Source organism: Castor canadensis, chromosome 7, assembly GCF_047511655.1.
Source record: "Castor canadensis chromosome 7, mCasCan1.hap1v2, whole genome shotgun sequence".
Taxonomy (NCBI): domain Eukaryota; kingdom Metazoa; phylum Chordata; class Mammalia; order Rodentia; family Castoridae; genus Castor; species Castor canadensis.
In genome coordinates this window covers 70260914-70288159 of record NC_133392.1, presented here as the reverse complement: position 1 = coordinate 70288159, position 27246 = coordinate 70260914, and positions in this window count along the sequence as shown.

Genomic DNA, 27246 nt, shown 5'->3' with positions numbered 1-27246 from the left:
TCATGTAAATAAATACAACTAGAGGACATTAGGTTATGTGAAGTAAGTCAGGTTTGGGAAGACAAAGGTGACAAAGACAAAGACAAAGTCACAAGTTTTCTCATATATATGTATATATATTTTATATATAAATATATTATATTACATATATTGTAATACTGGGGCTGTTTGAGGTGAGGGGGAGGAGGGAGGGGTAAAGAAAATGATAGCCAATGAATAATTCTGAAATACATTGCATCTGTGTAGGAAGTTGGCACAATGAAATGGCACTAAAAGCTCTTAAACAGTAGAGGATAAAGGGTAAAGGGAGAGTGATCTAGGGGTTAATTTGATTAAAGTACAAAATAGCCACAGGTGAAATACCATGGCAAAACCCCCTCAAACAGTGAATATACAATTAAAAAATGAAGAACAGAAATGTAACTCCTGTTAGGAGTGGTACTAGTATGTGGGAGGGTGACTGGAGAGGTTAAAGGAGGGTGAATTTGGTTGATGTACTTCATATACTTGTATGAAAATAGAACAATGAAACCTATTGAAATCATTTTTAGCAAGGGAAGGGAGATAAGGGAGAATGATGATGGGGATGAATCTAACCAAGGTACATTGTAAGCATATATGAAAATGTCACAATCAAACTGCCCTGTACAAATAATATATGCTAGTAAAATGTTGAAAAACAAAACCACCCCATCCAGGATTCCTAATTCATTGGAGAAGTGCATGACCCAAGTAGTATACTCATGGGCATCATTTGAGTGGCAATGGGAAATTCTGGTTTATAATATACTGACTAGAACTTCCCAAAGATTGAGAGCCAAGACTCTACATACTGGTATATATATATATATATATATATATATATATATATGTATGTATTCCACAGCTACAAATCCTAAATGAACAGATGAATGAACAAAGACAGTGGCATACTCTTGGAAAACTTGTTATAGATGGTAGAAGAACTTTATAATGAAGATACATAGAAACAACAAACTCACAACCAGGTTTTGCATGATGACTGGAGTGTGGAGAATGCATGGCTCTCTGTTGTAGCAGGTGTGGTGGCCCCTCACAGCAGCAGGAGAACATATTCCTCAATTTTGTTAAATGCAATAGGAAACTACCATTTAGTATCTGTTTTACAGGACTTTATTTTTGCATGTGTATACTTTTCTAATTATTTGTCTTTTTAAATTTCTATTCCATTTATAATGATTTAATAACTTACGTAGGATTTGAAGATCTATTTGGAATTCTTTCCATTCTATATGACCATGGGCAAGGAACCCTTTTAAGCATCAGTATCTTTATTTTTAAGGTTGAGCTCTAGATCTACTGTCTTTGCAATGTTTGTGAGATATTAATTTTGAGTGCATGAAGTGCAAAACTATAGCACATATAGCCTTCTCTCTCCTTTCCCTTTCTCTGTTCTCTCTTAATAAAAGAATAGGATATCTTCTGAAAAGCATATGATCTGGTATGATACTCAGTGCCCGATATATTGTATAGAATGAATTGCAAATATATTTGGATATATGTTTATTAAGATATAGAAACTAAACCAAGGGTGACATGCTGTACTTTTATTTTAAGGCTAGCACTGGTATTTATTGTGCACCTCCTTCTTGTTTGACAAATAACTAGTTATTTACATTTATTAATACTTATGCTAAAAATTGTTACAAGGTTAGTATTATATTCCCAAATTTTTAATGTGAGGTTTAAGCCTTAGGTTAAACCTAAGTTAAGTTTACTAAGTTAGTAAATTTGAAAGGCAGAATTTGAACCCAAGTGGAACTATAAAGCTTCTCAAATACCCATTTCCTGCCTACTTCATTCTCACTATCTTAGGAAATGAGAATTGGAAAACATAGCTGTTACGACGACTTGGAAAATGTTTTCACAATTTTATTTAATCATCTGATTAATTTTGGAAGCAAACTTATCTCAATGCACCTGGATTTTGATCCACAAAAGTCCAATTATCTTAATCATATTTTTGCTGGTTTGGACACATTTAACACATGTTATTTAAAAAGGTTGTATTATACCTACTTAGTGATATTTTAATCATAGTTTTGAAGTTTCACAATCAGTTGAAATCTTTTATATTTATATTGTAAGCTGCCTTGGCTGTGGGAAGATGATTTATTTCCTGTTTCTGCTGCACTTTTCCTGAGCAGTTAGAGCCTTCCTTGCTTTAAAGCTAAGCCACTCACTGCTGAGATTCCTCTTCTGTCATGTCAAGCAGGGCCACCAGAACTCCTCCTATGCAGGGTAAGGGAACATTCCTTCTCCAAAGGAGAGCTGATTTCTGGACATTTTCTGCTAAAAAGCTCCACTTGGTAGAAGAGGGGTTGAATAGTGCCTGCCACCTCCTACTTGGAGTTCTCCTTGGGTTAGGTCCTAACAGGACTCTGGCATAGATCATTGGCTAGTAGGAAAGACTAAAAATTAGGCCAAGACAGCTGCTTCATTAAAAACAGACATCCAAACACCTCTTCAGAATCTGGGACTAAAGATGCCCCCAGAATAGCAGATATCTTAAAGGGTGAGAGATCCTCCCCTACCACTCCATCCCATTTCTCATCTACATCCCTACATCTCATCTACACATCTACAATCAAGTCAGTATCTCCAGGACACAGTGTGTTGGATACTGCTGGACTGTGAAACTTTCAATTTTACTCAATGGAACATGGCAGTGGAACCCATTGGAACATGAATTTCTACAGCACACTCAGAAGTGCCCCAAATGGCAAAGTCTGACAAAAGCAGCAAAAGTCAGAGGACTAAAGAGGCAAAGTCTGGCAGAGCGACTTGGCAGAAAGGAGGAGTGAGGAATCTTCAGAAATCCCAGGCAGGCAACCAGCTAGGCAGATAATCAAATTGCTTGAGATCATGACAGTGACACTCTATCAATATTCCCTGTGTGGCTTAGAGGACACCTTAGGGCTATTTCTTGGGCTTTGGATCTACATTAGTATGTACTGTTACACTGAATCACAAGTTAAATAACTTTTCTTTTATGATATTTTCCTTTAAAAGTTAACACAATTATGGCTTTGGGCTTTGGGGCTGTTTTTTTTCTTTTGCTCTAATTTTTCAGTGCAGTCAATATTTTTGAATATGCCCCAGAGAGAAAATGCATTCTCATCATGTATTGTAGCCCAAGCCTCATTTCCAGTGTAGAATTTCTGATGTATTCCATCTGAAATACAATTTTAGAAAATATAAGTTTTAGCAGTTAAAAATGAGCCATGTGCCTACGATTGGTTTTGGAACACATGGCACTGTGTCAGTCAGTACTTCTGGTCTACTAGACTGCAGGGAAGGTCTGTGAACAGGGTCCTGGGCCATTCGCTGGACATGGGGGCTTCATATTTTCTGCCTCTGAGTAGGAAGGTTCATGCCTATGAGTTTACACATCAATGCCAAGATGTTATTAGGTTCAAATGAGACAAAAGACCCCTAGGGAGCCATGCTGCGTGATTTGTGGATATGATCAGAAGAAAAAAAGCTTGTCAGAATTCTCTGGAGGTCTGGTAGCCATTGCAAAATCTTAGCTGATCAGCAGAATTCAGTTCAGTGCAATAAGTCAATAGGACACCTCTAGCAATGTGTTTTGGTACAAGAAAGTTAAATGGAATTGCTTAGATCATGTGATTGTAGTTCAATATACATTTGATTCTTCCTTTATCCTGTGGAAAATTCCATCCTCAGTGCATTTTTCCAAGTGCAAGAAACTGAGAAGCTATTAACTGATTTCCACATACTTTCCTGGAGCAAAGTGGCTTGGAAAGAAAACCTCTATGCCAAACTTGCTCCGTCAGGTCCACTAAAGCATTTTTGGTGCAAATAAACTACTATATGCCTAAACAATTTCCTCCAGGAAACGTGAAGTTGCTGTAAGATAGGACAGATAGTTATTTCCAGCCAAACAGATGTACAGTAATAGTAATTGCTTCATGAAGATTAAACTCAACAGAGCTGCAGGACGCTTTGTAACAGGGTGAGTAATCCTTACTGTCACTCAATAAAAAGATAAAGAATAGCTAGAAGCAGAGATGGCTCAGAATCCATTAGCACCCTCCTCTTTCTGTCTCCTACTTATCTCATTCATCGAATCAACTCCCTCTAAGGTCCTCAGACAGAACTTCTGTGGTCACTATTGTTTTCTCCATTACCCTCACCTGCTCATGTCATCTCAAGTGTCTCCAAGACCTGTCCAGACCACTGCACCACTGCTAGTGTATAGAGCTGCATCGTTTTACATTCTTTGGAGGGCAGGTGGGTATTAATGAGTTGATGAGCCAGAACACACATTTTTCATTTCAAAAGGAAAGTCTGCATAATTTTTGAGGTTGGAAAAACTTAGTGATCTTAGTGATGAACTTCAAGATTTAATTTTTAAAAACCTTAACACCTCAAAAATCTGTCCAACTGTATTTAGGCTCATGTGTCTGGTTTCAGTTATCAACATTTATCACCATTTTTGAATGCTTCTTAAAGGAAAGAAAGAGTGGGAGAAAGGTCAAGCATGGTTGTGCAGGTCTATAATCCCAGCACTCAGGAGACTGAAGGAGAAAGAACAGGAGCTCAAGTCCAGCCTAGATTATGTAGCCAGTTCAAAGCCTTTCTAGATTATATTTTGAGACTGAATCTCAAACTAACTAAATAAATAAATAGGAAATATTTGGCTTACAATCACTTCCACAAAGTATAGTATAGCTTTTAGATTCAACTCTTGTCATAATTTTCTTTTCTGGTGAGAAGTGTGTAGATATTGGTAGAAACAATAATAGTTTTAACACTGGCATGCCTTTATCATGCTGTCTTAGCTCCAGACAGTTTTCTCCCTTTCATCTAGGACACTTAACACTCTCATGTCCTTTACCTCCTGCCTTTCCTATGAATTCACTTGGAAAATTTCTTCTCAACTTTAAAGTCACCTCCTGGCTCAATTTTTTCTTTATTCATTCTGTAAGAATTATGCAGGTCATATGTCTGGTATGATTAATTTTTTTTGCACTACTAAACATAGAACCCATGGCCCCAGTCCAGCTAGGCAAGTGCTTTACCACTGAACTACACACCTAGTCTTTATGATCTTTTATTTAAATTACATATTACCATGTACCACTCACTGTATTATGACTAGAAGTTTGTATATCTGCCTCCCATGATAGAATTGGAATCTATGCATTTCAGACCTGTTCATTCCTTTATCTCAGAACCCACTATACTGTTTGGCAAATAACCAGATGCTCAACATGTATTTAAGTGAATGGAAAATCAATGCTAATATTTTGTTCTACTTTTCAGGGCACTTACCACCATGCATAGTGGAAGGCATACTTGGACTGAATTCTAAACTCCAGATGATGATGTTTGGAAATAATTTTGTTGTTGTCACTGTGTCCACTCCTGAAAGTCCCAAGAACTGAGGTATGAATGAAAGTCTTTTTTTTTTTTTTAAGTCACGGAGAAGTGAGAACATGGTAAAACAGGTTTATTGCCAGACAAAGCTTTCCTTCTTTAACTTCTTATACTTAGGATTTAATAGAGAGGAAAACAAATGAGTAACAGGGAAACCTAAATTTCAGCAACTGTCTCCTAGTCCATAAATGTGGGTAGTCAGTCCTACCTCTGCAGTTTTACTGTCCAAAATGAATATCTGTCAGCCAAATATGGCTTTTTAATTTTCAATTTAAATTAATTAGAATGATATAAATTAAATTCATTTTCTTGGCAGCATTATCCACATTTCCAGTGCTCAATAGCCACATGGGGTTGGTGGCTAGCATATTAAATGGTGCAAATACAGAACATTTCCATTCATCTCACAAATTTTCTACAAGAAAGCAATAATCTATAGAACATCCAAGCTATTAGAACCTGTCTGTAATGCAGCGTACTTCTGCTATCTTCAGGCCTAAATCTATTAGTTTGTTGAAATCATTGCTAAGATCAGATTTAAAAGCTTTAATACAAATATTATGCCTTTTGTGAACCACCTGTCTCCAGCTTCATGGCTTTTCATAGTCCCCCATTATATGTGCTAGAGGACATGGTGCTCCTACAAGCAGAGCTCTGACTACCTCTACCTTTTTTTTCCTGAAATTTCTGCCATTTACCTAAATCCTATGATCTTTCTAGGTACAACATGAAGCCTTCATTTGTTCTCTCAGTTGGTAATGCCCAATGAGCACCTGTGTTACCACAATTCCATTTACTTATGTCTTATCAATTAACGCTGAATCTTCAGGGACAATTTTCCTAGATCAGTAGGAGCATGCCTTTCACCTTTACCATCAGCTAAATGTGATTTGAAAATGATAATGATTTATCCTGTGGAATAAGTACATCAATGGTGAAACCAATGTCCTCTTACCACTCATCCTCTGCCCCTAGAATGGGGACAAAACATCAATAATTCCTAAAGTTAATGATTATTTCATTAGATTTCCTTACAAAATTATTGCATACTATATCTCTGCAATATTCTCTGATTTATATACTTATTCTTTATTACCTTTACATAAAATGTAGCATCTATTTTTTGGTTCCTAAATTATTTAGCTATCTATATCATATAATTTTTGGTTTTACCAAACTTCTACTCTGCCCACATCAACAATAAGGTTACATATTCAGCAATGCCTTTTTCAATACAAAAAATAGCACAAGAAGTTGAAGAAATGTATCATGAAATGCAATATTCAGAGAAATAATTGGTGAATATATTATATTGTCAACATTTAGCTATTAAAATCAACTTTAATCATCAAAGCTGCCTTGGAGTCTTTAGTATTTTAACATTAATTTCAAAATAATTTATTCTATTATTACACTGACTTTCATACTCATGTAAATGAACTTGATAAGATGAAATTCAAATGTAATGTTAAAACAGGAACATAATAGAAATTGCATCCCAAATGAGTACACTCAAAAGCAAAGAGGTTATTGGCTGGCTTCTATGGAGGAATTTTCATTTCCTTTAATCCATATCACAGTCTTGTCACATCACCAAAGGGGGAGGTAAAAATTCTAATGAAATATTTTTTCATTTAAATAATGATTCATGTTCTGAGATGATTTGCATTTGGAATTGACTGTTCTAAAAACACGGGCATTATAGGTTACATTCAATTGTGAACCTCACTTGCTCTCACACACCTGCTCCTCCCCCCTCACAGGTCTTGTTCCACAGAGTTTTTCTAACTTCATCCTCATTTCTCAATTAAAGACAAAATGATGATCTTTGTTTAATTTTAATTTCTGGGAATTATAAGTAGTATTTAATTAGTCTTTGTCATTAAGTCTAATCTGCATTGATTGCCTGGGAAAAATGACAAAAATTAAATACGCATATTTAACTCTTGAATCCTAGATAAGTGTTTGTTGATGTTACACCATTCTAATTAAAAATGATTAGAACATAAAACTACACCTTTGAGCCCAAGGATAGGTGGTATGCCCATTTAATGTGGGTTAGTCTTTGAGCCTTCTTCAGCCTCTATGTGATTCTTCACCAAGATCATTTTTAACACTTGGTTCATATTAACTGTACTACATAATAAAATATTAAATAAGTGAAATATAGCATTTTGTTAGCCTGAAAATATGTGAAAGTAATATCAGGAACATCAAGTTATTACAAATTCATTTTATGATTTTTAATAATCAAATAATTCAATGACAAGGTAAGTGATATAAAACATATATAAAATACAAGTGTCTTTTATCCTTTTTACTATTTGATTCCTCTACTTTTTTTTGGTACTGGGTTTAAACTCATACTTGCCAGATAGTTGCTCTGCTTCACTTGAACCATGCTCACAGCCCCAATTTCCTCTAATTTTAGTATTTTTAACTCTGGTTTCCTCGTCTCACTTTTCTTCCAACACACACACACATGGCCCAGGCCACTGAGTTATTTTTTATGTTCCCCCTCGTTCTCACAAATTATCTGCCTCCCAAAACACAAACCTGTTTTTGATCTAACTTCATTGGTTCTGTAATAAACCTAATCTCTTCTGAGTTCATAATGCCAAACAAAGAATCAGTTTTAATCTCGGTCATATCCCTTCTTCAATGGTATATATCCGTCTCTACAATCATCATTCTAAATCTATGCTTAAGGATTATTTTCCTTTTTACATATATTTAACTATAATTTCCACTGAGGCAGGAATTTCAAGGACTACAATAATTTGCACGTATCTGTAATATCTAGATCATCCCAAGATAGAGCTTTGTAAGTGCCTCTTCTTTGCAGTGACTATTTACTTTAGCACAGGGTTCATATTTTGCCATTGTTTTACTATCTACTTTGTCAACCTACATAAGCTATAATTAAGTCCTTTGAATACAAAGTATGGCAAAACTTGTAACAAGCATCTATAATACCACATTTATTTCTGACCACAGCATCTATAATGATAAGTTAGCCATTTTACATGTCCCATTCAACTGTCAGAAACTTACTTTCCATACAAATCTTTGAAAATCATTAAGACCTTTGTATCAGGATTATATTTTTGGACACCACTTATTCAGCCATTAAGTACCATCCTTGTAGTCTGTGACTATTTGTCCTATATGGCCGATGAACTATTTTGCGTTAGAAAACTTGTTAAGACCTGGAAGCATGTCAGCAAGACAGCAGAATAAGATGGTCCAGAGCTTGTCCTCTGCAGAAACCTTAATTTAAACAACTATCCATGCATTAAAATATCTTTGCAAGAGGTAAGCAAAACAGATGAGGAATTACAGCAGCTAGGTATAACATAGAAATAAGAAAAGGTACATTGTAAAGGATTGAAAACACAGTTTTACACTACCTGAGATGCTCCTACCCCAACCCAGGCATCATAGAGTAGAAAGAGTGATGGAAGGAAGGAAAATGAAGTGAGCCAGATTTGGCTTTCAATCCCAACACTGCACATTCCTTAGTAAAAAACTCAGCAGTAGCTGGCCTCCATGGTCCCAGATGCCAAGTCATTACCTGAAGATAGCTTCTAGTTCCATCCAAGTACCAGGAAGATACCAGTGTCCCAGGATGCAAGCTGACTTGCCACACAGTCTATGAGCCTCTCTATGAGTCTGCTCCAGTCCCAGGCAAACCTCAGACACCCCAGGCTCTGGACTGACCCCAGCACTGAGCTGGCTACCATAGCTCCAGGCTTCAGGCTCACTTAACCCTAGGCCATCCCTCACGGTCCTAGCCATCAGGCTGACAGTATAGAACCAGCCTTGAGCTTGCTTCTATGGATATTGGCTCCAGGACCACCCAATGCCAGGTAAACCTTTGTGCCCCATGCTGCAGTCCAGACCCAGATTTTAGATCAGTCCAGATCCAGCTCAGCCTACACAGCCAGAGGTTCCAGGCCTGCCCCAAGGCTGGGTAAGCACCCATGGCCTCAGAACATCACTTTTTCTGCTACAGAAGAAGCTGGGTCTAGGCCAATTTCAGTACACTTCAATGCTGAACTGATCCATACTCTATTGACTCAGAGTTCAAGTCTATCCCAGGGCTAGGCTAGCCTCCCATGAACTGAGATTCCAATCCTGTCCCAGTGGTCCCAGGAATGGGGATTATTCTAGAACTTAACCAGCTCCTATAGATTCAGAGTCAAAGCATACCTAAGTGTCAGTCAACCCCCATGGGCCCAGTATTCAGGAATGCCCTTGCAGGTCCAAGCTTCTGGTCTACCCTCACGGTTTGTAGATGCAGACTCCAGGCCCATACACATGTTGAAACAGGCACTAGGCCCGTCTGCCAGAGGACTCCAAAAGCAAGCCCATTCAAGGACTGTGTTAAATGGACTTCCTAGAGTCTTTAGATAAATAGAAAAATTAATTAATTAAAAATTAATTTTGAGCTGAAAAAGACAAAGAACAAAATGAAAATGCAATAGAAAGCAAGAACAGCAGAACTGATCAAGCAGAAGGAAGAATCTAAAAACTCAAAGAAAAGGTATTTGAAAAATGTAGGCAGAAGAGAAGAAAAGAGAATAATAAAAAATAATGAAAGAAATATGTTTGATTTATGGAACAGCACCAATAAAGCAAAGATTTGGCTTAAAGGATACAATAAAAAGAGAAAGATAAAAAGGTAGAATGTTTATTTAAAGAAAAAGGCCAGTGCCAGTGGCTTATGCCTATAATCCAGGCTACTTGGGAACCTGAGATCAGGAGGATCATGTTTCCAAGCTAGCTTGGGCCAAAAGTTAGTGAGACCTCATTTCAATGGAAAAAAGCTAGGTGTATTTGCACATGCCTGTTATCCCAACTAAGGTGTGAAGTCTAAAACTAAGAAGATCACAGTCCAGGCCCACCCAGGCAAAAAGCAAGACCCTCTCTCAAAATAATAAGAGCAAAGAGGGCTGGGGGCATTTCTTAATCTGTAGAGCATCTCCCTAGTAAGTGCAAAGCCCTGAGTTCAAACCCCAGTACCATCAGAAAGAAATAATGAAAGAAGAAAAGGAAAGTAGAAAACTTTCTCAAGTATAGGAAGATCAAAGGTCTCTGATCAGATTCCATTTGAACAACACTACACCAAAAAATATTACAGTTGAATTGCCATAAATGAAGAACAAAGACAGGATCCAGAAAGCAATGACAGAAAATCAGCAAATTATGTATAAGAAAGTTTCAACAAGGCCACTAGAAGTGGATATCTCAACATATTCTACAAGACAGGAGAAAGTGGGGATGAAACATTTGAAAGTGGGGGTGAAACATTCAAAGAGTGTAATAAAAAAATACTGCCATTCAAGAATGTTATAGCTGGGAAAACCGTCCTTCAGAAATCAAGGAGACATAGACTTTCTCACAAACACAAAAAAAAAAATGCTGAAGGAGTCCACCATCCCAGACCTGTTTTATAAGAACTGCTAAAGGGATTTCTTCAAGGAAAAGGAAAGAATGCTAATTATTAACATGAAAACATGTGAAAGTATAAAGCTCACTTACAAATGAAAGTACAAAGAAAAATTTGGAGAACTCTAATACTATAATGGTGGTGTGGAAATCATTTCTATCTTTAGTGCAAAGGTTAAAAATAATACGAATAATGTGATAAGAAAAACAGAATATAAAAAGATGTACATTGTAACATCAAAACGTTAAACTATGGAGAAGGTTGAGTAAATGTATTCATTTATTTATTTTTGGTACTGGGATTGAAACCACAAATGCTCTCACACTTGAGATACGCTCCAGTTCCTTTTGTTTTTATTTTGTTTTGAGACAGGGTCTTGCTACCTTTACCTGGACTGGCCTCAAAATCACAATGCTCCTGCTTCTGCCCCATGAGTAGATGGGATTATGGGTATGTGTCACCATTCCCAGTGTATATAGAGGTTGTTTTGTTTTATGCACAAAGCCAAAGGATGTAATAAAGATAAAAGGTAAGAAATTCAAGCATATTGCCACAGAAAATGATGTAGTCACAAAGGAATATAAGAAGAAAAGAACAAAAAACAAAGGATCTACAAAAGAACCAGAAAACAGAAAAAAAAATGTATTAGTAAGTCTTTATCTATTAACAATTATCTTCAATGTAAATGGATTAAACTTGTCAATCAAAAGACTGAGAATGACTTTTTTCATTTGGATGAGCATCTCCAAAGCTCCATATGTTAAAGGCTTGTTTGCCAGGATGGCTGTATTGGAAGGTGTTGGAAACCTTGAGAGACCCTCAAAAGCGATTGTAGTACTGCAATGGTTCTCTCTCTCTTTCTCTCTGCCTCTCTCTCTCTCTGCCCCTCTTGCTCTGACATGCACTGTCATTATAATATAGCATCAGAGAGTCAAACAAACATGGCCACCTAATCTTGAATTTAAATTTCCAGAACCATCAGCCAAAATAAAACTTCCTTTACTTTCTAAGTAACCTATAATAGGTATTTCATTATAGTGATAGAAAGCCAACTAATACAGTGGAGAATGAAAAAACAAGCAAGACATTCCTATGTGCTGTCACTCAGTTTAGTTTTAAGAACACAAAGATAGAAAATGAATCAATGGAACAAGGTATTCCATGCAAACGGAAAACAAAGAAAGCAGCAGTACATTTACTTACATCAGATATAATAGATTTTAAGTCAAAAATAGATATAATAGATTTTAAGTTAAAGAAACAAAACACGTAATTATATAATGGTAAAGGGGTTAACTCCTCAAAAAGATAAAAATAATTTGAAAAATATATACACAACATTGGAACAACAAAAAGTATAAAGCAAATATTCAAATATCTTAAGAGAAAGATGGTTTGTAACACGATAATATTAGGGAACTTTAAAACCCTAACCTAGATCATCTAAGCAGAAAATCAATAAGGGAACATCAGACTTAAAGTATACTTCAGACCAAATGGACCTAGCCGTCATGTGTAAAGTAGTCTATTCAAGAATTACTTGAAAATTAAGAAATGTGATATAACACATGAAACCAATGAAGGAAAAAAAATACGATTATCTCAATAAATGTGGAAAAAGCATTTGACAAAATATAACAGTCCCATGATGGAAAATAAAAAGCCCTCACAACAAATCAGCACAGAACAAATGTGTCTCAGCACAATAAAGGACAAGCATTCAAATAAAAAATTAACATCATACTCAATGGTGAACACTGAAATTTTTCTTCTGAGATCAGGAATAAGAGTAGGAAAACTACTCTCATCTTCTATTCAACATAGCACTGGAAGTCCTAACCAGAGAACTTATGAAGAAAGAGAGAGAGAGGAGAGAGAGAGGAAGAGACAGAGAGAGAGCAATTTGCTATTAAATTTGAAAAAGAAGAAGGCAAATTATCTATCTTCACAGGTTGCATGGTAAAGACTACCCAAAAATATTAAAAACCATAAACAAGTTCAGTAAATTTTCAGGATAGCAAATTTACAAACAAAAATTAACAGTGTTTCTCCCATTAATAATGACTATCTGAAAAAATAAAGCAAGAAAAAAACCTATCAACAATAGTTTATTTAAAGACATAAGATACTTAACAATAAATTTAATCAAGGAGATGACAGACCTATATACTAAATATGATTAAATATTAAATATTGATAAATTGAAGAAGACACAAATAAATGGAAAGCTATCTTATTCAAGAAGTATAAGAATTAACATTGCTAAATTATTTAAACTACCCAAAACAATCTACAGATTAAAAATTCTAGTGAAATTTTTCACAAGTATAGAAAAATCAACTTTATAATTAATTTGGAATCACAAAGACCTCAATGGCCAAAGTAATCTTGAGCAAAATGAGTAAATCTGGAGCACCATACAACCTGATTTAAACATACACATTAAATATAGCAGTACAAGCTATCATGGTCATGAGAGTGATATAAAAATAGATATAAGCCAATGCAAAATAGAGGACCCAGCAATAAATCCACTCACTGATGGTTGTTGTGGAATGACTCCCTTAGGCTCTTGTGTTGAATGTTCGATCCCTGAGTCTGGGTGCTGTTGTGGGAGGTTCTGGAAACTTTCGGAGGTGGGGTCTGGCTGGAGGATGTTGGTCACTGGGGGCATACTTGGTCTCCAGTTCCTTCCTTTTTCTCTGCTTCACATCTGCCATGAGGTTGACAGTCTTTTCATCCACACACTCACAGTGCCATGATGTTCTGTCTTACCACAGGCCCAGAATCAGCATAATCAAGAACTGTGGACTGAAACCTGGGGAAAACATGAACTATTAACTCATAGACAGGTTTTAAGTCACATGACTTTCTAAAATAATGAAGAAGGTAACATTGGTGGTAGACAACTGAAGAGGCTGAAGATTGAGTCTAGGATTAATCCGCATTAAGGATTAATGTGGCAGGGCACCAATGCTGGTGCTTTATGCCTGTAATCCCAGAAGAATCTGGAGATTACTATGTTAAGTGAAATAAGCCAGGTGTAGGAAAATGACACTGAATGAACTTATTTATAGGTAGAATCTAAAAATATTATATTCATGGAAGCAGAGAGTAGACAGTGGTTATCAGTGGCCAGAGGGCATAAAGTTGGGAGGATGTGAGTTGAAGTACACAAAATTTTAGGCAGGCAGAAATAAGTTATATTGTACAACATGGTAACTATGGTTAAAAACAATGTATTTTCCTGTTGAAAATCAGCTAGAATATATTTTAAGTGTTTTCACTACAAAAAAAATTAGTTGTTAGGTAATGCTTCTGTAGAATAGCTTGATTTACACAATAGATACATATTTTAATACATGTTTTACAGGATAAATATGTATAATTTTAATTTCAAAAGAAAAACAAAAATTCTTTCTGGATGTAGTGTTGAAAATTTTTTCTCTGAAATCTTACTGCTGATTTTCAGTCTTAACTTGTCCTTTAATCATGAGCCCTACATTTCAGTTTTCTGGATTTCAGTTTCTATCTGTACAAGTAATAATAGTACCTTCCACATAACTTGTGAGGATTAAATGCAATAATTTATAAAGTACATAACAGGGTGACTGGCACTAAGCTAGATTCCTATAAATATTACTTATGATAAGTTTCAGGAACCATAAGTGAGTTTTTTTTAAAATATATGGTTTATGCACTATCATCACGACTTTAGCATGCTGGTTACATAAGTCAATTCTACAAGTGCAATTAAGAATACATATTCATTTATATAACATATATATTTAAAATTTCTTCATTCCCATTATGTGCACAGTTCCTAGAATTGCACAGAGTAGGCATAGAACAATTTTTAAATCTTATGATAAGGGAGATAGATGATTTAATGAGTGAATTAGTAATTACATGAACAGCTAGTCAAAACTAAAATGAAAATAAATAAAAGTCAAATTGTTTCAAAAAGATTATTTTACTCAACAATTCATGTACAATCCATTTAAATTAAAATGGAATAAAGTATAACTAAACTAGAATTTCTGAACACGAATCATACAAGGTCCAATGTGCCAGACTTTATCTCAAAATGTGCAGGAGCACCAGTTAAAATCCTTCTCTCTTTTTCTTTTTCCCTAAACTTCTACACTGATTTGTACCATCAGAAAGAAATTGGAATCTGAAGCATCACTGCCTGTAGGGTGGGGAGAAAAGGGAAGGGAATATGGCATAAAGTAAACATGTCGTTTATTATCATCCCTTCCTAGGAGAGACAACCATCTTCAAACCATGAGTTAAGGTGAACTACCCTCACCTTACAGTTAAGCCATGACTCTTTTTGGGCGACCAGAGCACTTTACAGAATATGTCCAAGACACTAGTGATAAAAGCAATTTTCTGCTCTGGGGACATAATACTGACAGGATGTGAATTTGGAGCTGTTAGACATGACCTCTCTGGCCACATTCAGGTAGATCAAATAATTTAGGAAAGAAGCAGATCAGCCTCCAGAAGGAAATGCACCCAGGAAATTGAAAGTAAGGGAGAAAACTTATTTGAAATCCTGAATATAGCAGTGCTTGAAAGAGCTTTCTAAACTTCCTCTGGGAACTTCTCAGTTATAGGAGCCAAGATACCTTCTTAAACTCAAGTTTCAGTTTTTCATATTTTTGTCACTTTTCTGTAGGGAATGTCTTTATTAATTCAGATAGAGAAAAATTAAGATAACTTGGATTGTTTTTCTAGTGTACAAGAAAAAGACATAAAAATTATAGGAGAAACCATGATCTAGAACAAAGATAATTTCTTCTTTTAATTACTCATACATTGATAAAACATTTATGTACCACTTAGATTCTAGGCACTTCTTCTAGTTGCCTAACTGGGATTACTATGAAAAAAGGCAAAGATGCTTGCTCTGTTATAAAACTTACACTCCAATGTGGAGAGGAAAATGATTAAAATGCATAATTTATATGCACATTGTATAGTTCGTTTGTTTGGCAGGATGTGAAGTGATATGGGGAAAGAATAGGACAGAGTAGAATGTATGGGGCTTGGAGAGGTTGATATGGAAATTTTGAATGTGGTGATTCATTAGGCACATCTGAAAATAGGAGATTTGAGCAAATTTATGAAGGTGGTGAGGTAAAATGTTCTTCAGTTGTAAAGACAACCAGTCTTCGGGGGCAAATACCCCAATGTGAGAACATACGTGGAATATTTGAGGAACTAAAGGAGTCCATGTGAATCCATCAAAATCAACACAAAAGAAAGCACAGGAGAAGATAGCATATTGGTGATGAGGGTGTCATTTCCTAGAGGGCATTGTGAGTGACTTTAATTTTATTAAGGAATGATGATGCATTGAGAATCTTGAATAGGTTTTGCCAGTGTGGGAAAGCTGCAGAAGGAATTTTGGTAGAAAAGATAAAAAGTGTAATTTTAGATATATTATGTTTGAGATACCCAATAGACTCACAAGTGAAATGTTTAACACACACAGTTGAGAATCACAGTCTGCATCAGACTGAGGCCTTTTCTGGAAACACGATGAGAATTATTAACTCATAGACAGGTTTTAAGTCACGTGACTTTCTAAAATAATGAAGAGGGTAACATTGGTGGTAGAAAACTGAAGAGGCTGAAGGTTGAGTCTAGGATTAATCCATATTAAAGATTAATGTGGAAGGGCACCAATGCTGGTGCTTTATGCCTGTAATCCCAGAATTTAGAAGGTAAAAGAAGGAGAACTGCAAGTTTGAGGTGAGTCTGAACTACATAGGGAGACCCTGTCTAAAGCATCCAAGGACTGGGTGGGATGTGGTTTAGTGGTAGAGAACCTGCCTCGCATGTGTAAGGCCATGGGTTTGATACCTAGCTCCACAAAAAAGGGGAAGGGTAAGGTAGATACAGTTATCTCAATGAATTAGAAAAATAAAAAGTGCATATCTGAGAAGTCATATGGAGAAAGTGTACTAAGGAGAAAGGAAGGAGGATACAAGTCAAAAACTGATGAGAGATCAAGTAAACAAATGTGTGAATAAAGAATTAGATTGAATATGGACCTCAGAATGGCAAAATCATAACCTGAGTAGTATGGTAAAGAGAAAGAGGGGAGACTAATTTGAAGCACTGAGTACATATAGCAGATTCAAAGAATTTCTAGAAAAGGAATATGGTAGATTTTTTGTGGTTGTGACAACATACTTGAGAAAACAATTTAATGGAGGAAGGATTTACTTCCACTCATGCTTTCAGACATTTCAGTCCATCATGGCAGGGAGAACAAGGTGGAGCTCAGAAATCCATATCATGGCAGCCAGAAAGCATAAAGAGAATGTTAATCCAATCAAGTCAATAATCAAAGTTAACTATCACAGTGCACTCCTTTTCTATTTGTCACACAAGCATATCTCCTTAAGCCATAAAAATTTCCCCTGGACCCAAAGGCTTATGTTCATCTCATCATGCAAAATGCACTCAGCTCATCTTTAATAATCCCCCTACTTGTAACAGTTCCAACAGTATTCAAAAGCCCAAATTCAAAGTCTCATCAGATACTACAGGCAAACTCTAAGTTTTGTGTCCTCTGTAAGATAAAAAAGAAACATACCTGCTTCTAGGATATGTAGTGGCACAGAACAAAGATTCCCATTCCAGAAGAGAGAAATAAGGGTATAGAAAGGAGAAATGGAACCAAAGAAATCCCAAAACTCAACGGAGAAACAAACCCTGTAGCTCCAAGTCTCACATGAGAGGAATGTGGTGTCACAATGTGCCCTCCAAAGGTCTTGCTTGCATAGCCTCAGCCCTGTGGTCTGAGAAAGGTGCCACACCACCTTTCTTTTGGGCTGGCTCCTTTTGTTATCTGTGGCTTTTTTTTTTGGCAAATGTTCCATGTTCCTGGCATCTCCAACCTCCTAGTTTCTCTATTTCATCATCTTCAACTTCACCCTCACAGGTTCACCTATCACCCTCTTAGGGGCTGTACTATAGGGAGGTTGACTCTAATCCCAAGTTGCCTGGCCTTCTAGTCCTTCCTTTGAATTTTGGGTAGAAGTTTTCATGACCTCATAACTCTTATATACTTCATGTCTGCAAAAACAGTCATCACATGGATGATGGCAAGGTGTCCAGCCAACCAAGGCTGCTGTGGTCTCTGACTGCCTTCATAGCTGAATATGGAGAATACCTCCCTAGATGGTTATGTGCATGCATAGGCACCCAGGAGCTCTCTTCTCAAAGCAAAGTCTTCCAAAAGAATTAAACTTTTGCATACTTGAGACTAAAATGAACTGGATCTGACCAATTACTGAGACGCCCTAAAGGCATTTTTCCTATCATCTCAATGCAAATTACTTGGCTTCTTCTAATGGCTCTAATCTCTTCTCAGCCATACTTTCCTTGGCCTCAGGTTTACATGTGCTTTTTTGTCTGGGCAAACTGCAAATTCAAACCTTTCTGCTCTGGTTTTTGCTCCCCAAATCTCACTGTAAACTTTACTAAAAGCATCCAGCAATATCATGCCACAGCCTACATGTATTGAAATTTCTTCCACCAAACTAATTAGTCCACCACCCTTCAACTCAGTTTACCACAAAGTTTTAGGCCATGGACTGAATGTAGTGAAGTATTTGCCTCAATGTAACATAAATGGCCTATAGGTCAATTCCTAAGAGTCCTTGTTCTCATCTGAAACTTCATGAGCACAGTTTATGTCAGCATTCCAATCGGCATCCTGGTTTTACAAGTTCTCAACAGAATGACCCATTAATCTCTGCTTACAACACTTTTCCAAATTCCTCCCATAAACCAGTTCCAAAGGTTTATAAACTACATTGTCAGGAATAGTCATAGCAAAAATCCCACTTCTTTAGTACCAATTTTCTATGTGTTAGTTAGACCTTTTTTTGCTCTGAAAAAATATCCAAGAAAACAATTTAAAGGAAGAAGGATTGATTTGGGCTCATGGTTTTGCTGAAGGCTTGTGCAGTCTCTAATCAGAAGATTCCCAAATTCTTTGTGACCCATGTGGAAACATTCTGGCAGGACACAGTATCAAAACAGTAAAAGACAGCTCATGAACAAGTACAGATTTTATGTATCAGTCAAAAGAAATTTAAAAAAAAATTTTTTTTGAAAATTTGATTATTTATGAATAATGAACATAATTATGTATGCAAAAATCTTTACCTTCATTTTAAGGATTCCTGTGTGTTTTCAGGTAAATGGTAATATTGTGTCAGTTTTAAGGACTGAATTGTTTTTGCATTCTCATGGCTATTGATGAATATGAAAATATTCTACAGGGTTTCTTTTGTTTTATATTTACTTTCATGTTTGTTTTCTAGTTTGAGAGATCTCAATGCTGCCGGGTATCTCTGAAGCCTAATGTAACTCATCAGTAGATGATGTCAGGGGTAGTTGAGGATATGGATTAGTTGATCAAATTAGCTAACTTAGATGATATAATTTATAGCATAAATAAATAATAGTCATGAAACAGATGTTTAGCCAACTGAAACGTATTTTCTAACAGAATTTAATTTTCTTTATGTGCTCTTATTTCTATATGGCTGTGAAAGGTTTCATTTTAACACATTCAGGTATACTCATGTGTTTCAGTAGCATTTCTTTTTTTCTGCCAGATTATGTACTATTTTCTCATTTACCATCCAGTTGTAATTTACCATGTCTGTATTAACTCTCTTTGTTCCTCCTGATTTCCTAATATCATGCAGAATTTACATATCACTACAGAAAGATGTGAGAAGAGGGCAGACTCTGTGCATGATCTCTGATATTGGTGGTAATTGATTACTGAGATGACTGAGGAATTCTGATGTTGAGATAGGGTAAAAAATAAGATCTGTAGGTGAGGGCATTCAAGACACTGGGAGACCAGGATATTAGAAGAATCCTGTGTGTGAAAGTAGCAAACATTATTAGAGGAGTATCATTTAAATGATTAGTATAGATAGAATATGTAGCTGTCTTAGCCGTCTAGGACTCCTGAAATTTCCTGGCACATAGATGGTTGTATAGAAGTATGTGAACCTTCCTCACTCTCTCCAAGAAGAGGTCTATTTTACAACCTCTGTACAATGGGTCCCCTTTCTTTGCTTGAGGGCTATTCAGGAGGTTGTCAAGTCAGCTCATATTTTCTGACATCATTAGCTTAACTTATAATAGAATTAGAAGTAGCAGAAAAAGAACAAAGATGGAGTAGAGTCTGATACTCAATAGATTCTGAGCTGAATCTATTCAGAGATTCATATTCTCTGAATTTAATAATTTGATTATAGACTTTTTAGTCTAGGCTGACAGTGCATCTGTTTCAAATCATGACCTTTATTTTGACATTTGAATTGGAGTAGGAGCTTTTCAGGAGCCTTAGGTGGCATAAGAAAATGGATGCTGATACACTGAGATTCTTGAGCAATGAGGTCCTTTTTTCAGCACATAGATAGATATCAAAGGCAGAAACTCTAGCAGCAAAAATCAGAGAAGTTTTATTTGTAGAGAAGAGAAGGGAAAGGCTGCACTAGGGGGCATGCAGCAGGACCTGGAAACCGATAGTCGGGTTGAATGGCAGGTTTTATAGTTTTTTTATTACCAGGGGAGGAATATGTTTTGGTGCAAAATTTTGGTGCAAAGAGGTGTTTCTTGGGAAGGAGAGGGGGTGTTTCTCCCTGGCTAATAACCGTCTTTGGAGAACATGTCGACCTCCTGCAGTCTGTCCTTTAATGCTTTAGATAATCTTTTTGTGGTGAGTTTTAAAAATGAGTGAAGAGAGAATTGGTAAGGTACTAGCTCATCTAGAAAAGAAGATACAGTTATGTACAAGTGCCATTCTGCAGCATTTCTCTGGAGCAGGGAGGAAAACTTCTTCCCATTTTTTGTCAAAGGCAGAAACTTTAGCAGCAAAAGTCCGAGAAATTTTATTTGTAGAGAAGAAAAAGGAAAGGCTGTACGAGGGGGCATGCAACAAGACCTGGATGCCTGTCGATTTTCTGTCATTCACATGCCCTATACCCTGAATGATAGTGAACTGAAGATTAATACTATCACTGCATCTCTAAACTTTCATCAATTTGACTTTAGTCATTGACTTGTAAGAATGACACTTGGACAAACTCAGTAAGAAAGTATCCAAAGGAACCATGGGTGCTGACATAAGGATAGAGCCACTGTCTTGTCTTGTTCAAAGAGTGATAGGGAGAACGTCTAAGACTATAAATTTTGCTGAGATGGAATCTAGGAAGCTGTTCTATCAAAGATAACATAAGGAAAGAAAAATCTGCAGTGTTCATTACTCAATCTACTTTACAAGGAGACAAGATGCTCCTTTCATAAACTATTTTTTATTTTACTGACTTTTTTTTATTGTTGTGCTGGATGGGGGTGTATTGTGACATTTACAAAAGTTCTTACAATGTATCAAATACATCATACTTGAATTCACCCCCTCTACTACTGTTCTTTTCTTATCCCCTCTCCCCCCTTTCCTGAAACAGTTTCAACAGATAACAGTTTTGCATTTACATATATGTGTACACAGTATTTGTATCATATTCACCCTCCTACAGCTTTTCCCCACCACCTAGTCCTTCCCACTGGTACCGACACTCCCCCTCCCAGCTGCAGGACCTGTTCTCCAAATTTGTAGAAGAAAAAAAAAGACATTTTTGCTTGTTTAATAGAGCTACTCAGGGAGTTTCCTTGTGACATTTCCATGTATTATAACCCCAATTGGTTCATCTCCTCTATTTTTCTTCATTCTACCTTACCTTTCTTATGGTGGTTTCAACAGGTTTAAAAATTCTATATTCATTCTTGTATAGAGAGTACATCAACCCTATTCAGGTTCTTAATTTCCTTCTTTTACCCTATGCCTCTTGTATGTGACCTCCCCTTAGTGTGACCAGTTTTTCATAATATTGCTGTGTTTGTATTAGGTCTATATCCTACATATGAGAGAAAACTTGCAGCTTTTGGCCTTTGAACCTGGCTAACTTCACTTAAGATGATGTTCTCTAGTTCCATCCATTCACCTGCAAATGACAAAATTTCATTCATAAACTATTAAACCATGACTTAATATGACTTTAAGTAATAAACTTAAGAAATTAATGTATTATGAATTTATTCATGTGTGACCTGACAGTCCCCTTATATGGATATGGATACTAAACTGCTTGCTAAGAGTAGAAATGTGTGGCAGCTCAACTCAATTACAATTTCAGCATTAATTTTTTTTTTAATTTTAAATAAAGTAAGAGGTTTCATCATGACATTTCCATACATGCATGCAATGTACTTTGATCATTTTCATCCCCTCTATTAACCTTTCTTATCCTCCCTCCCCTTTCATACACCTAATAGTCAATAGTCTCCCACTTACTTTCATATCTTCCTCCCCCATAGTCTACAAATGAGAGAAAATATGTGATACTTGTCTTTGTGAGTCAGGCTTATTCACTTAACATGATTATATCTAGTTATACACATTTCCTGTAAGCAACATAATTTCATTCTTCTTATGGTTGAATAAAACTCTATTGTGTGTGTATGTGTGACATTTTCTTTATTTGTTCATCCTTGATAGACACCTAGACCAATTATATAATGGGTTATTGTGAATAATGTAGCAATAAGCATGTGTATGATGGTATCTCTATTGTATTGCTGACTTTTATTCTTTTGAGTATTATACTCACAAGTGCTATCTTAACATTAATTGTTGCTTGGGTTAAATAATAGAGGTCAATGAGGTAAGTATCCAGTGAATTTCACCTTCAGTCAATTGACATTATCTCCAAGAAGTGAATGAAGGCCCTTCAGAACTACAATGGTACAATTCAGAGGGAGAATGGAGCTGATATTTGGTCTTACTAGTCCACAATATTAGAAAATCTAGCTTTTCTTTAATTACCTTGCTTATGATGAAATGGCAGGGATTCAAGTTGCCAGTTTTTCCTGCTTTAGGGCAGATGAAAAGGTGATTATGTAGATAATACCAATCAGTAGTCTATTTCTATCCATCTTCTTTTGTGATAGAATCCTAAAAAGAATATGGTCACTGTATTAGACTGTGTCTTTTTGGCAAAATATCTGATAAAACAACTTAAGAGAGGAAGGATTTATCTGGGCTTCTGGTTTTAGAGGCTTCTGTTCATGGTTACTTAGTCCCATGTACTTAGGCAAACTATCATGGCAATAGGAGTGTGTGTGGGAAAAGGTTCTTCACCTGATGGAGTTTGAGAAGCAGAGAGCATGGAAGGTAACTAGGACCAGGTATAACCTTGAAAGGCACATCTCCAGTGACCCACTTTCCTCAAATAGGTCATACCTCCTAAAGTTTCCAGTACTTCCCAAAATAGCACCAACAACTAGGAAACAAGCATTCAACACACAAGCTTGTGGGAGGCGTTAAATATTCAAGCTGTAACAGCCACCCAACCAAAGTCTTCACTTTTCTCTATTCATTGATGTTATGTGTGGCAATACAGTTAAGTTTCAATCAATTGACTGAAAAAATATGTAATGAATATAACTTCTGGGATCTGTCCTTAAAGAGAGTAAGCATGTACTCTATATCTTTGCTCTCTCTTCTGTGTTTGGAAAGTAGTTTACAAAGAGAGGAACTGAAGCAACCATTTTAGACCATGAGATGGAATCCATGTGTTATGGATGTCAAAACATTGACTCAGAAATGGCAGTCTGGGAATCTTGGGCATGGATTAGTATATGAGAAACTTTCACTTATTTAAGCTACAATATGTTATTTGATTCAATAACTGGTAATCTGACTATTATAGAAGAAAATAGTTACTTCCTTTTAATCTGCCAGAGGCAACTTTTTTTAAAAAAAGATAATTTTATTATCTTTTAAATTAGTATACATTAGTGATACCAGGAGGGTTCATCTGGTAATTCCACACATGAGTATATTGTACTTTGTACAAGTTCAACCCCTCCATTATACTTGTCCTTCCACTTCCACCCTTTATCAAACAGTTTTTGGTGGGTTGAATTATGCTGTCTTTAGAAACACACATATACATGTGTTAATCCTCTGATCCCTTCAGTATCCTTATTTCCCCCCTTAGACCAGCCTCCTTTCACATTCATGTTCCATTACTGTCATCGTCATCATTTTAAGCCTGGGTTCCACAAATGATCAAGAATGTTGGATATTTGCCTTTTTATTGGTTTGACTTATCTCACTCTACATGTGATCTCCAGTCTCCAGTTTCATCCATTTTCCTGCAAATGACAAGATTTCATTTTCCTTTTTGGTAGGTATCTATCTATTTCTATCATCAATCTAGCTAGCTAGCTATCATCTATCATCTTCTGTCTTCCTTACATCCTTATATAGACACCTCAGCATTTGAACCTGGGGAAGAAATGGTCAATGCAGATGGGTAAGGCATTCAGCCATTTACTTGTCATCCATTTATCCATCATTCATTCAATTATCACCTAACTAACTAATAAAGAATCTTAATTAGGAAATAAGAATTTATTTTATGTTACTTCTACAAACTGATAACTAAGCTTAGGAGATGGTGGTATGTTGATCACCACCTCTTCATGAATCCTATATTCTGTGAACTAATTCTAGCTATAAAGATTAGAGAATTCACAATTTATTGTTTGTGTTAAATTATTTCCTTATATAGAAATGAACTAGTTTTCATGCATCTATTTCTAATATACTATCACATTTTGGGGGAGTAAATCAAGGGCTCAGAAATGAGAATGTTATTAAAAATCAGAATGCTGATGTTTCCTACACTTTATTTACTTTATCAACATTTTGTCCACCTTTCTAATACTATTTTATTAAAGGAATCTGCTCTACAATTCAGCACTTTAATAGAAAATTAACATTCACACTATTTTACACTGAGCCAAAAAATTTGACAGTCACTAATGGTACAGTAGTAAAATAATCAATCATAGGTCCAATTTTATGGTTATACAAAGGAAGAAAATTCTTCTACTTCATGGAAAATTTGAGTTAATTGGGGAAAGCAGTTGAGAGTAATCACAATGGCTTACTTCTAATAAGGTAGCTGCAGTAATTTTATTTTTTCTTTTGCATATTGATTACATCTATTATGATTAGTGATAATCAATGATCAATTTCATTTTTCTCATTTAATAAAAATCTTTGCAAGAGCATAGCACAGGGAAACCTGATCATTAATTCTTTCATGTTAATTCATTTGGCTATTTAGTGTACATCATGTAAAAAAAGTTACACTATTATCTTTGGATGGATATGGGCATAAAGAATTGTAAAGTGTTTAGATAACTGATAAATAGCAAATTAGGATCCTTGTGTAAAAATTATATTTTGAAAGTACCTTTTACTTCTCAAGTTTTTCATTTTACATGGTTCTCAATTTACACAGGGGAAAATTATTCATTGTTTAGAAGCAATTACCATTTCTAAGTCATAAGTAAGTAAAACTAAGGAAGATAGAACTCCATATATTTTTGACAATATGATAGAATTACAGAAACTTAATCATCTCCCAAATGAATTCTATTCTTACAGCCAGAATTCTGAGTCGACTTATTTCTTCCTATCTTACATAGCATAGGATATTTTTATTTTGGGGTGTGCATCATCAACCAAATTCTTAGTCTCTTTTGAAGAGGTCACTGGAAATTAGAACTATTATAGTCTACATTTAGTTATGTCTAATATCCTGATCATGAGTAACTATTTCATTTTGTTCCTACCTCTGAATTTTTAATCCACTTTCACAAATGTAAAAACTATACCAGAGAGATTAAATAGCTTTCCTAAGGTCACATCTGGCTGAAGACAGAATTCAAATATCAGTTTTCTGACTCCAGGCATTTACTATTTTAGGGATATTCTGCAACTCTGGAAGTTAAGAACCTAATGTAGTTAACGGGTGGATTGTGATTCACACTTCATTTTTTAATTCTTTTTAAGCCATATACTTTATCTATATATTTCTATTGAGGTTGGATTTAGATCAGAAAAAGTTTCAGCATTGGTAAAAACTACTAAAGTTTTTCTCAAAACCATCTTATCTTGCTTAGTTCTTTTTATTACAAAAGTGAACTTACACAGAGGATAAAAGAGTCAGAACTTCTAGACTGGCATCTTCTAACTAAAACTTTAAGTCCCAGAGTAATTGCAACCAGTTTGATTTAGTAACTACACTGTTTAGTTTCAAAAACTGCTTTGTGATGGGATAAGGAAACCAACCATACCAACATTCCTAGCCAGAAGTTATTTTGGCATGTAGTAGATGCCAGAAAACTGCACTGCTTGGAAATGAGGCCCATTACATACTATTACATGTATAGTGCAAAGGGTTGCATGGCCGGGTAGATTAAGTTCCAGTGCTCGTTCTGTTATTGGCTGTTTTGTACAGTTGACTTAGTTAAGAAACTCTTAGGATCCCACAGATTTGGGAATGTAATACTGTTAAAGGATTATTGTTCTGAAAGGGTCAATTCCAAGACCTGACAGGTAACAAGTGGCCTGTGTATGCTCATTTCCTTCTGCTGAATTTGAAACTAAACATGGAGGAGCAGCCAGAGATTGAAAGGCAATGATGAATGGTTTGCAACCATTTTCACCAAATTGCTTCTGCTATTTATGGTTCATATTTTAACCCACTTGCACAGCTATTACAGAATTGTATTAACCCAGTTCTTAGCATCAGAAAGCTTGGGGCTTTAGCCCTCGCCAGTGGGAATTGTTTAACTGTGCTCAGTCTGTTTCCTTGACTGTTTCCTGGGAAATATCTTCCTTAAATTACATCTTAAGGATTAACTATGACTAACCATGATCACAGTTGGGAAAACAGTTTTTTAGTTACTGCACAGGCTATTTTGTTAATCTTATATTATCATTAATACTTTTAGCATCTGTGACTTTGGAGACCTATGAAAAGATGCTTTAAAATTTCCTGAATGTTAACATATTTCTTTTTATTATTCAACCAATTTGATAAACCAAAGAGGACAGGCTAGGGAAAAGGACAAAAGCAAGACTAAGGAAAGTGCTTACATTTTCCCTGTAATAAATATTTAATTTAAGAATGCACACTGTATTATAAAGTCTGTACGTTTTCTTAAAAAAGAGAGACTGTAGGTTCAAACCTATCTTCTTTGCAATTCTATATTCAGCCCTTTCAAATATGAGAACATGTGACATTCTATTTAAGACAGTGAGGAATCTGTTAAAGAATTATCATTCAGAGTTGTCACCTTATTTTCCATAATTCATAACAAAAATCACAACTCTATTTATGCGGGGACTATTTGCTCCAAGTGCCTCCTTCCTTCTCATC